Genomic DNA, 11,519 nt, shown 5'->3' on the forward strand with positions numbered 1-11,519 from the left:
AAAATCAAAAAAAAAAAAAAAAAAAAAAAAAAAAAATCAAAGAAATCAGGTTAGAAGTCTGTTGACTGTTGACCCTTCTCTTCCATTTACTGAGTGCATTTTGACGGTGTGGTCTAAAATCAAACTACAGACAACCATTACTGGAAACAGAACAGTTCTAGGCATGGTGAAGGGGGGGGGGAGCTTTTTGTTAAGGAAAAAAAGAGTCCCTTAACGTAATCTATTTTTGTTATATTTCCAAAGCAGAAGTGAGGAGGGATAGAGTTAAGATTCCTTTCTTTGGTCATCTGTGTGTGACTCAACACTTGGGGAAAAGCAAAATTAAGAGAAAGGAAAGTAAAACCAGAAGCCCCAAAGATGGACCGTTTGTTTACATTTTCTTCCCAGAACTTCAAAGCTCCAGATAGCTGCCAGTGCCTTGATTTTGATAAGAGGGGTTTTGACCTATTGCTCAATAATACTTAACTGAGTCCTTCTCCTTGAGTAGGAAAAAAAAAAGGTTGAATTTGTCCCCTGAATTCAACCATAAAGAACAAAAGTACTAGCCTAACGTTAAAAGGGAAGGGTACACAGCAGTGTCTAATATTCTTTGAGTTTTTCAGTATCTTCACCCGTGTTAATGAATTTAAGGATTCTGGGGCTGGAGAACTGGCCTAGCAGGCAAAAGAGCACTTGTTGCTCTTGCAGAGGATTTGGGCTGAGTTCCCAGCACTCACAGGGCAGCTCACAACCCAGTTCCAGGAAATCCAACATTCTCTTCTGGCTCTTCAGGTAATCTGGTAGGCAAATGGTGCATAAATAAACATGGAGGCAAGATGCCCATACACATACAATAAAAACAAACCTGTAAAAATGATTGAATACTTCTAATGTAGAACTGGGGATATAGTTCAGCTAGCAGAGAGCTTGTCTGGTATCCATGAGGTTTTGGATTCAATCCCCCACCCCACATATACAAGGAATAGTGGCACCTGCCCGGAATCCCAGGACTCAGGAGGTAGAGGCAGGAAAGTCACAAGTTCAAGGCTATCCTCTGCTACATGAAGCCCTAGTCAAAAAATAGGAGGGATGCTTTGGCATGGTGGCGTGTACCTTTAGTCCCAACACTGGAGTGGCAGAAGCAGATGAGTTCAAGGCCAATCTAGACACATAGTGGGTTCCAGGATAGTCAGAGCTACTTAGTGAGACCCTGTTCATAAAACAAAGGCGGGGTGGGGTGTTGAATACTCATTAAATAAATCTACTGAACTAAATCTTTGAATACTTTACAACATTTCTTTGTAAAGACCTCCACTTTACTAAGGAATTAGTTTTTAAAATTTATTTAACTTTATTTTATGTGTATTGGTGTGAAGGTGTTAGATCCCCCGGAACTGGAGTTACAGACAGTTGTGAGGTAAGCCATCATGTCGGTGCTGGGACCTCTGAAACCACTGAGGCATCTCTCCAGCCCTGAAATTTAGATTTTTTTTGTGTGTTTTGTTTTTTGTTTTTTATTTTTGTTTTTCAAGTCAGGGTTTCTCTGTGTAACAGTCCTAGCTGTCCTCGAACTCACTCTATAAGACCAGGCTGGCCTCCAACTCACTTGAGTATTGGGATTAAAGGCATGAACTACCACTAAATGGCTGAAATTTAGTTTTTAAAAAATTATTTCTTTTGGGGCTGGAGAGATGGCTCAGAGGTTAAGAGCATTGCTTGCTCTTCCAAAGGTCCTGAGTTCAATTCCCAGCAACCACATGGTGGCTCACAACCATCTGTAGTGAGGTCTGGTGCCCTCTTCTGGGCTGCAAGCATACACACAGACAGAATATTGTATACGTAATAAATAAATAAATAAATATTTAAAAAAATTATTTCTTTTGGGTATGGAAGACTGGAAAAAAATTCAGAGCAAGTCTCCCCTTACCTTTTATTACTTCTTCTTTCCTCAAGCCCTCTTAAATGCAAATTTCTGGACAAAAACAGGGTCCTCCGTTTGAATTTTACATAATGGATGATCCTCTGGCTGAGTGTTTCCTCTGCCCTGGGCAGGTCTTAGCTGCTTTCAGTACCAAATTCCTCTCTGAGGAAACAAGAGAGCCTATGGTCCTCTCTTTTAACTCCTTCCTCAGGACCTTCAAGTTGACGTCTCAATATTATTTTGGATGACAAGGGAAGATGTTTACCTGGCCACTGAGAAAGAGCTCGGACCCTTGTTGCAGGTCACAGGGAAGTCTTGAGGAACTCTCCCTTCAACTGAGGCAAGATTTTTGGACCCAGGTGATCTTCCTAAGATCACCAAGGATCTAGATTCAGTTCCCCAGGAGTCGCTTTCTTCTTCCCACTCCACCCTGGAGTGGTGAGTTTGCTGAAGCATGTGGTCCACTCCAGCCAGCTCTGAAGCTGCCTGGTTGGTGGTGGAGCCAGGAGAAAAGCTCACAGGTCCTGTGGGCCTGAAAAAATCAGGTTTTTCTACATAGGTGTGCCTGGTATAAAAGGATATTTCCTTAAACACACACACACATGCACACACACATTCATGCACACACATGCACGCGCATGCACACACACACACAAGACACACTCGAACACACATCTCTACTCCTGCCACTCCTCACACATACCTTGTGGTTCCAAGCTTCAAAGATGAGCTTGCTTTTTTTTTTTTTAAATTTATTTATTATGTATACAGTATTCTGTCTGTGTGTATGCCTGCAGGCCAGAAGAGGGCATTACAGATGGTCATGAGCCACCATGTGGTTGCTGGGAATTGAACTCAGGACCTTTGGAAGAGCAGGCAATGCTCTTAACCTCTGAGCCATCTCTCCAGCCCCATGAGCTTGCTTTTGAGGAAATGGAAACAGCATTGCTTTCAGCAACAGGGAAATGTATTTTTTTCATGATCTTTGGCAGGCATGGAGAAAAATTCTTGCGCTAGAAGAAGATGTTGATCCCAAACCATCATTGCCTTTGGATATCTCCTGTCATCCCCACAACGATCTCATGCATCCTAGGCTGGTTTTGAACTTACATTGTGGTTGAGAAGCCCTTGAGCTGCCTTTACCTCCTGATTGCTAGTATTACGTGGATTTGTCATCATATCTGGTTTTTGCCTTTTGCAAAAAAAATATCTTGATGATCATTTGGGTGCGGGGAGAAGAGAGGGAGAGAAGGAGGGATCTTTGTAGACATGTGCTTTCTTAGGGCTTGTACTCATTGACCTAACTTCCTCCTCTTCTTCATTTTTTTCAGAGAGGGTTTCTTTGTGTAGCCCTGGCTATTCTGGAACCAGGCTGGCCTCGAACTCGGAGTTCTGTCTGCCTCTGCCTCCTAAGTGCCGGGAATAAAGACGTGTGTCTTCTGACTTTTTGAAGCCTTCTTGAGCTAAGCATTTTGTACCTCTTTTCCTACAAGTCATTCTTCCAACACTTGACGGTATTTTCCTTGTTGGTCCCCGGGGCTTTCTTTTTTATTTTTAAAAATTAATTCATCATTTTGTGTATTTGAGTATTTTGCTTACATGTATGTCCGTGCACCACATGCATGCCTGGTACCCGAAGAAGCCAGAAGAAGGCACTGGATTCCCTACAACTGGAGTTGCATAAGGTTGTGAGCTGGGAATTGAACCCTGGTCCTCTAGAAGAGCAGCCTGTGCTCTTAAACACAGAGCCATCTCTCTACCCCTATCCCAAAGCTATTTCTTTTTTTCTTTATTTCTTCTTTTTTCTCTCTTTCTGAGAGAAGGTCTCTTTTTTTATTTTCAAACTTTTTTATATTTATTTTTTTTTAAAAAAGAAAACAAACTATTTTTCATTATACATACCAATCCAAGTTCCGACTCCCTCCCCTCCTCCCATTCCCAAGACAGGATCTCCTTATGTAATCTTGGCTGGCCTGGAACTCACAGAGATCCACCAACTCAGCCTCCTGAACGCTGGAACTAAAGGTGTGTACCGCCATGCCAGCTTCTAAAGCTTTCTTTCTCAAGAGTAATACACATTTCCAGTACCTTCATTTGTTCATTCTGAGACCTGACTAACTCCTGGGCCCTTCCCCATCTCCCCCTCCCTCCCTTAGTTAATATTTCCCACCTAATGGAATGTCTAGAAGTGAAGAGAAAATAAAAATTGTGATAAACACAGCTGGAAGCTGAGTGGGGATATTTACATCTCCTTTGATCTGGGCACTGTATTCCTATTGACGGGAGTAAGACAGCCTAGGCAGGGAAGGGCTAAGGGGCAGGCTGGTGACGAGAAATGGGAGGACTTCTGCAAATCACGTCCATCTACTTGACCTCTAGGGCTACATCACTCACTGATACCATCCTTAATCCACACAAATCCCCAAGCTCAGGACGAGAGCTGCCACATCAGCAGCCATCTGCGGGGTGGGTGGTTGGGGGGGGGTGCAAACATGCAGTCTCTGTAAACCATGAGAAAGAAAAGGTGGACAGGAGCCCGGAGACGATGCAGAGGGCCGGGAAGAAGCAGCCTTGTTATCTCCCGAGATAGCAGCGCAGGTGACCCAGCTGGGGCAGCCCTTCAGTTCCATTCTCCTTCATCACTGCTGGCCAGGTAATTCCACTTCTCTCCTGACGCTTTGCCCTGACCTCCCTTTTTGGTGGTAGCTGGTGTTATTTTTGTTATCATTGTTGACGCTATTGACATTTATGGAGCACTTCGCTCTGAGCTCTCATTCCTCGCTGCATCTCGGGGAGGTCAGTGGGATCATTACTCTCACTCTGCACACGAAGAGCCCGAGGCACAGAGAAAATAAGTAACGCGCCCAAGATCACATATATTTGAAAAACAACATATCATTTTCTTTGTCTGCCTCTGGTCCTCAAGTGTTTACATAAATTCACACATGTGGAATACGCAATGTGTTCAGGATGAAGGTCTCTCTTCCCACCTTGCGCTGTTCTCAACTACGCCCCTGGCTATCAGACCATTGTGTGTCTCAGGGTCCTTGGTCACTGCCTCCTCCTGTTCCTTTCCAAGTAGATTTCCCCAAAAGCCAAGAGCTTCAGCTTCATCAAGGGCCTGGCCCTTCCTAGATCACCCGTAGAGGCTGAGAATTTCTACAAATTGAATCCAAGTCGTATATTTGTTGATTGGCAGATTTTGTGAAACTGCTGTTTGGGTGTGGTGGGGGTCTTGTTGTTGGGAGGTCTTCTCCAAGTTAGGAAGGATGCAGGCACTTTGAACCTAATTGGTCGTGACTGTCTCATATTTGTACCGTACGTACACTGAGCCAGAGAAAATGGTATCCGAGAGTTTAGAGTGCACGTGGGGCTTAGGGATAGAGCAGTTGCTTAACACGTGTGAGACATGCCCTAGGTGTGATCCTGAGAGAGAGAGCGAGAGAGACAGGGAATATAAAAAAGTGGAAAGCCTCCTTAAGATACCAGATTTTTTGTTTGTTTGTTTGTTTGTTTTGTTTTTCAAGACAGGGTTTCTCTGTAGCTTTGGAGCCTGTCCTGGAACTAGCTCTTGTAGACCAGGCTGGCCTTGAACTCACAGAGATCTACCTGCCTCTGCCTCCCGAGTGCTGGGACTAAAGGCATGCGTCACCACCGCCCGGCTCAAAATTATTTTTTACTTGTATTGCTGGGGGCATGCGTCACCACCGCCCGGCTCAAAATTATTTTTTACTTGTATATTTGTTTTCTTTATTGAAGCCGGATCATACGTGCCCCGGCTGACCATGACCTCTCTATAACCAAGGATGACTCTGAATCCCTGACCTTTCTGCCTCTACCTTCCAAGGGCTGGGGTTGTCGGTGTTGCCACTCCTGGTTTAGTGTGGTTCAGGGATCAAAATGAGGGCCTTGTGCATGTGAAGCAAGGAGCAGTCTGTCTACTGAGTCTCAGCTTCTTTTAAATCTGGCTGCCTAAAATCCATACAACTCGCCCACTCTATCCTTGAATGAGCTTGCATTGCTCCCACTTCTCTTCCCAGAGTCTCCCTATGAGCAAGGGGGTGATATGATTTCCCAGGAAGTGGCAGTCATGATATAGGCATGGATATGAAGTAGAGGGTTTTTTGTTTGTTTTTCCTGAGACGGGGTTTCTCTGGGTAACAGTCCCCACTGCCCTAGAACTCACTCTGTAGACCAGGCTGGCCTCGAAACCGCTGAAATCTGCATGCCTCTGCCTCCCAAGTACTGGGGTTAAAGACATACACCACCACCCCCCTGCAAGGTAGAGGTTTTCATTCCCAGACTAGAGCCCAGAGCACTGACCAGTTGCCCGCTCTCAAAGGAACCGGCCTTCCCTTTTAGCTCTGGCTTTTTTCCTCACATTGCTGGAGATCCATGTCCTGGTAGACAGACAGCTCAGCGCTTTGAAGACTTTGGAGCATAAGCAAATCAAAAGCCTGACTCTCTAACTTTCACCTGTGGTCTGCAGAGCCAGGCGCAAGGCAGATGGAAGGCAGAAACCCGGGGACCACAGCAGCTTCCCGTGGCGTGACTTAACACAGGTCCTCTGGCCAACTACAGCAGTCCCGACAGCAGAATTAACATGTGGGGGTGGGTGTCTGGGGAAGATCCGAAGAGGGGAGGGAGAGATGCGGAGCCAGATATGGGCAGTAGATCACTTGGGTCTGGCATCTGTTCCCCTACTTTATGCAAATGTTGCTTTCGCCCCAAAGAAGCCACATTCGGGGCCCAGCTTGCTGTTTATTTAAAAATACGCCAACTTTGCAATCCGTCTGGAAAGCTCTGAAGGGGCTCTTGATAAGGGCATCTCGGCAGAGCCCAGCAGCTGGGCAGTAAATCCAGAACACGCAGAAACATAAAAAAAAAAAAAAAAAAAAAAAGCCCTTCCTTGATCAGATGTTGGAAAGAAAGAATCTTGTCTGTAGTTAAGTAGATGGCCATAGAGAAAGCCTGAGCAAGGCCCTCAGAGAAAGCCTTTTTTTTTTTTTTTTCTTTTTTGCTATTATCTTCTGCTCTCTAGATGAGCTAAGCTCACACTCAAGAGGGGGATAACAGGGAGCAGGCCCTGGTTGTGAGCCCACCCAGTCCATGGCAGCATGGTCTCGGGGTACCCACTCAGTCGACCATGACAGCGTGGCCTCTCCGCACCCAGTGCTCTGAACGAGCATCGTGGAAATTTCTTTCCTTATCATTTTAGAAGTAGAAGGCAGAGAGGCGCAGTGCCTGCCAAGGTAACAGGCTCTCATGGAATAAACACCTGAACGAGAGAGACGCATTTGAGAAAGAGCAGACGACATTTTCAACATAGCTAGAGATTCCAGCCTTCGGCCGAGTTCAGTAGTTCCCTCTCGAGGTTTGTGCGGGCTCTGGTAAGAAGTGTCTAACAGATTAGATAGTTTATAGGAAGGCAAGAGCCAGGCGTCTCACCAAACTTGTATTTATTTTTTCATACACTGGAGCCTGCCTGGAGACAGCCGATGCTGGCATAATGGGTCTTGATAAGAGGCTCCAAGTCCTCCGTCGTTCACTTATTTTGCCCGTAGTCACTCAGCCTCTGGCCAAAGAGAATATAAATTTGTGCAGAGAATCAGTAAAAGTCACTACAGGCTACCGAGTGTGTGAAGGGGTGGGGTTTGAAGTGACTTTCCCCAAGACCAAGTTAAAGCTTCAGAGGTCTCCTCTGCCCTCAGGCTCAACTCTTCCATCACCAGCCCTAACTGTGGGCTAAGGAAAGGAAAGGCCAGCAAACTGGAAGGAGATTTGGGATGAAGCCAAGAGAGGCAGGCAAGCATAGGGAATACTGTAGTGACCTGGGACCGGGTTTGGATCATGGAAGTGTCCTCTTCTAATAATCTACTTAGCAGTCTAGCTTCTTTACCTGTGCATGCATCTCTGAACCGGGCAGTTTCAGACCCCATCTGCACTGGACTACACAGACACCACTTTCTTAATGGTGGGTTAAGTTTCTTTTCCCTTCAACAATTCTTTTTTTTTTCTTTTTTTGAGACAGAGTAGCTCTGGTTGTTCTAGAACTTATTCTGTCTACCAGACTGACCTTGCACTCACAGAGATCTGTCTGCCTCTACCTCCAGAGTGCTGGGATTAAAGGCGTGTATCACCACTGTCCAGCTCCCTTCAACAATTTTTAAACTTAGATTTTGTTCAGTCACATAAGTATTATTGTTGACAGAGGCTGCTTATTTGTTCCCGGCTGCCAGACCACGAAATAATCACACAGAAACTATATTATTTGCAATACTGTTTGTCCAATAGCTTAAGAGTATTTCTGGTTTACTATTAACCCATTTCTATTAATCTGTGTATCCCCACGTGGCTGTGGCTTACTGGGTAAAATGGGTAAAGTTCTGTCCAGCAACTGTCTCTGGTGGAACTACATGACTTTTTCTTGACTCCGCCTTCTTTCTCCCAGCATTCAGCTTAGTTTTCCCCACCTACCTCTATTCTGCCCTATCAGAGGCCAGAGCAGCTTCTTTATTCATTAACCAATAAATGCAACACATATACAGACGGACTTCCCACATTACCTTATATCCAGAAATGAGACCAGAAAGGCAGATCCAGCTTGAACCAGCTTTGGGTGTACTGCCATATAAACATAGGCAAACTCTGTCCTCAAAGCAAAATTTTGGAAGAATCCTCTATTTACCACCTTTAAAAATTATCTTCTTCTTATTTTATGTGTATGAATGTTTTACCTGCATGTATGTCTACACCACATACATACTCTGTGTCTATGAAGGGCTAAAGAAAGTGGCTGATTCCCTTAGACTGAAGTTACAGATGATTGTGAGCCACCATGTAGGTGGGATGCTAGGAATTGAACCCGCGTCCTCTGGAAGAGCAGACAGTGCTATTGGCTACTGAGCCCTTGTTCCAGCCCTCATTTACCATCTTGTGACTATGTATATATTTAACATATGCATGCATATGCTAAATTCAGGTGCACTAGGGGAAGGGATGTGCACAGTATAAAAGTGATTATATGACTTAATCCATCAATTAAAACAGGGAACCACCCAGACCACACCCTTTAGTAACCAGTTCCTTCTTCCTCCAGACTCCTGAAAAGAGACCCCAGGCAGTAACCTGGAGGAAGCCCTTGAGTATTCCACTCGTGTGAACCCAAGAGCTGTCCATGTGTCATACACACTTGAGAACTGTCACAATGAAACAGATAAACCTTTTAAAGACACAACAGCGCAGGTTGGATGAATTTAAAGTGGTCCAGAAGTCTGAAAACTGGCTGGACATGGCGGTACGAGACTTTAACCTCAGCACTCGGGAGGCAGAGGCAGGTGGCCTCTGTGAGTATGAGGCCAGCCTGGTCTATAGAGTGAGTTCCAGGCCAGTGAGTTCCAGGCTGTGTAGAGAGATCCTGTCTCACCCTCCTACAAAGCCCCTGAAAACTGTAATCAGGAAGGGGGTAATATGTCTGCAAGTTCTCTTAAATTGCAAAGTGTCTGGACAAAACCTGCAAATACTTAGTACTTTAAGGAGGTCAGGCCCTCAGAGTGGAAGACACTGGATTTCAGACATGTTCTGACATGTAAAGAAGAGAAGACTGTGTTTGCCCCTCTCTTCCTCCCCCTCAACTCTTGCCTCCCGCTTCCTCCCCCTTTCCCCTCACAATTCCCGGTTTTTTGAGTTTCCTTGAGATCCACTCTTACTGGACACTTGCCCTTCTGAAGCCTATCATTCTCTCTTTGACTTTTAATAAGCTGTTCCTCTTGCCCGAATGATTTTCTATCCAGTCTGTGTCTAGAAAAATCTTTATTTATCTTCGGAGTTGCAGTTCAAGTGTTCCTCCCTTAAGGAGCCCTCCCTACCGTCCCCAGCGGGAACACAACCATAGTCTGCCCCACTGACTTCTTCCCCCCCCCCCCCCCCCCCCCCCCCCCCCCCCCCCCCCCGTGCTGGCTCTTACCACATCATCTTTATCACTTATTTATCCATCTATTTGTTTTTGTATCTTTAGTACCTAGGAAAATATATATCCTCTAAATATTTATGAAGTACTAAAAAGATAAATGAATGAATACGAGAGCAAAGATCGGGCCGAGCCAACACTTGGCGACGATAGCGTGATATTTATAGCCGACAGACACAGCAAATCTATTCGATTTTTGCTTTTCTCACCTTCTTCATATAAAATAAAGATCTTCAAGATTTAAATAACAGTGCTAAGTATATTAAGGGAGGCATTCGTCTCACTAACGTTAATCTATAGCACCGCGTCCACATATTTTAACAGCATCTTAGAGAGTACTAACGGACCACAGAAACCATCTGGCCCCGTCTTCTTCTATTCACGACTCAGACAATGTTTCCATCCAGCGGTTGTCCAGCTTCCGACTCTAACCCACTCGTCACCAGAGATAGGAGGTTCAGGGCTTTCTGAGACAGTCAGTTTTCTCTTTAAGCCACTCTTGCTGTTCTTCCTTACTTAACATGAAATTTATCCTACAGGAACATTTACCCTTTGCTCCCACTGCTATCTGTTCAGCTGCCCTAAGGCAGCCCCGATGGCTTCCCCCTCTCCAGTCTTTGACACTGCAAGTGACAAACCCTCATCCCTCAGCAGCTCATCATCTACCACGACTGTGCAGGTCACCCAGGACCCAAAGCATTAGCCTCTGGGAACACCTGGGATATAATCCAGGAGCCACTACAGTACTTTTCTTATTCTTCTAGTCCTATCAGCTACTTGTGAAATACTTATTGCACAATTTAATTTTTAAAAACTTTTATTTTTTACTCTTCTTTTTCTTCCTTCCTTTCCCTTCTTTCTTCCTTTCCTTTTCTTTTTCTTTTCTTTTTTCTTTTTTTTTGGTTTTCAAGACAGGGTTTCTACATATGTCTGATGTGGGATGTCCTTCTGTGTATGTGTTGCTTTTATCGGTTAATGAATAAAGCTGCTTTGGCCTATAGCAGGGTAGAATATAGCCAGGCAGGAAATCTAAACAGAGATGGAGAGAGAAAGAAGTCAGAGTCAGAGAGAGACTGTGTAGCTGCCAAAGGATACAGATGCCCTGGAACCTTGCCTGTAAACCACAAGCCTTGTGGTAATACACAGAATATAGAAATGGGTTAATTTAAGATGTAAGAGCTAGCTAGAAATACACTTAAGCTATTGGCCAAACAGTACTGTAATTAATATAGTTTCTGCGTGATTATTTCTGGTCTGGGTGGCCAGAAAATGAACAAGCAGTCTCTGCCTACATGTGTCTATGCACCATATGTGCGTCTGGTGTCTGTGGAAAGCACTCGATCCCTTGGAACTTAAGTTACTGATGACTGTGAATTGTCATGTTGGGCTGGGAACTCAGTACAAGTCCTCTGCAAGAGCAGCTGGTAGCCTTAACCATTCAGTCATTTCTCTCCAGCCTCAGTTTTGCATATTTTCAGCCCTTCTTTGTTTGGATAGTTCTTGTGTATCCTCTGAGACTCAGTCCAGTTGTTGCTTCCCTGGACTCCATATGAGTTAAGAGCCCTTGCCCTGTAGTTACAGAGTTCAGGTGCACATACATGTAACCATGACTTTTATTCTGTAATGCCCTGAGTGTTGGGGGTAGAGTGG

Source organism: Alexandromys fortis, unplaced genomic scaffold (assembly GCF_014885135.2).
Source record: "Alexandromys fortis isolate MF-2015 unplaced genomic scaffold, M_Fortis_MF-2015_v1.1 scaffold_31, whole genome shotgun sequence".
Taxonomy (NCBI): domain Eukaryota; kingdom Metazoa; phylum Chordata; class Mammalia; order Rodentia; family Cricetidae; genus Alexandromys; species Alexandromys fortis.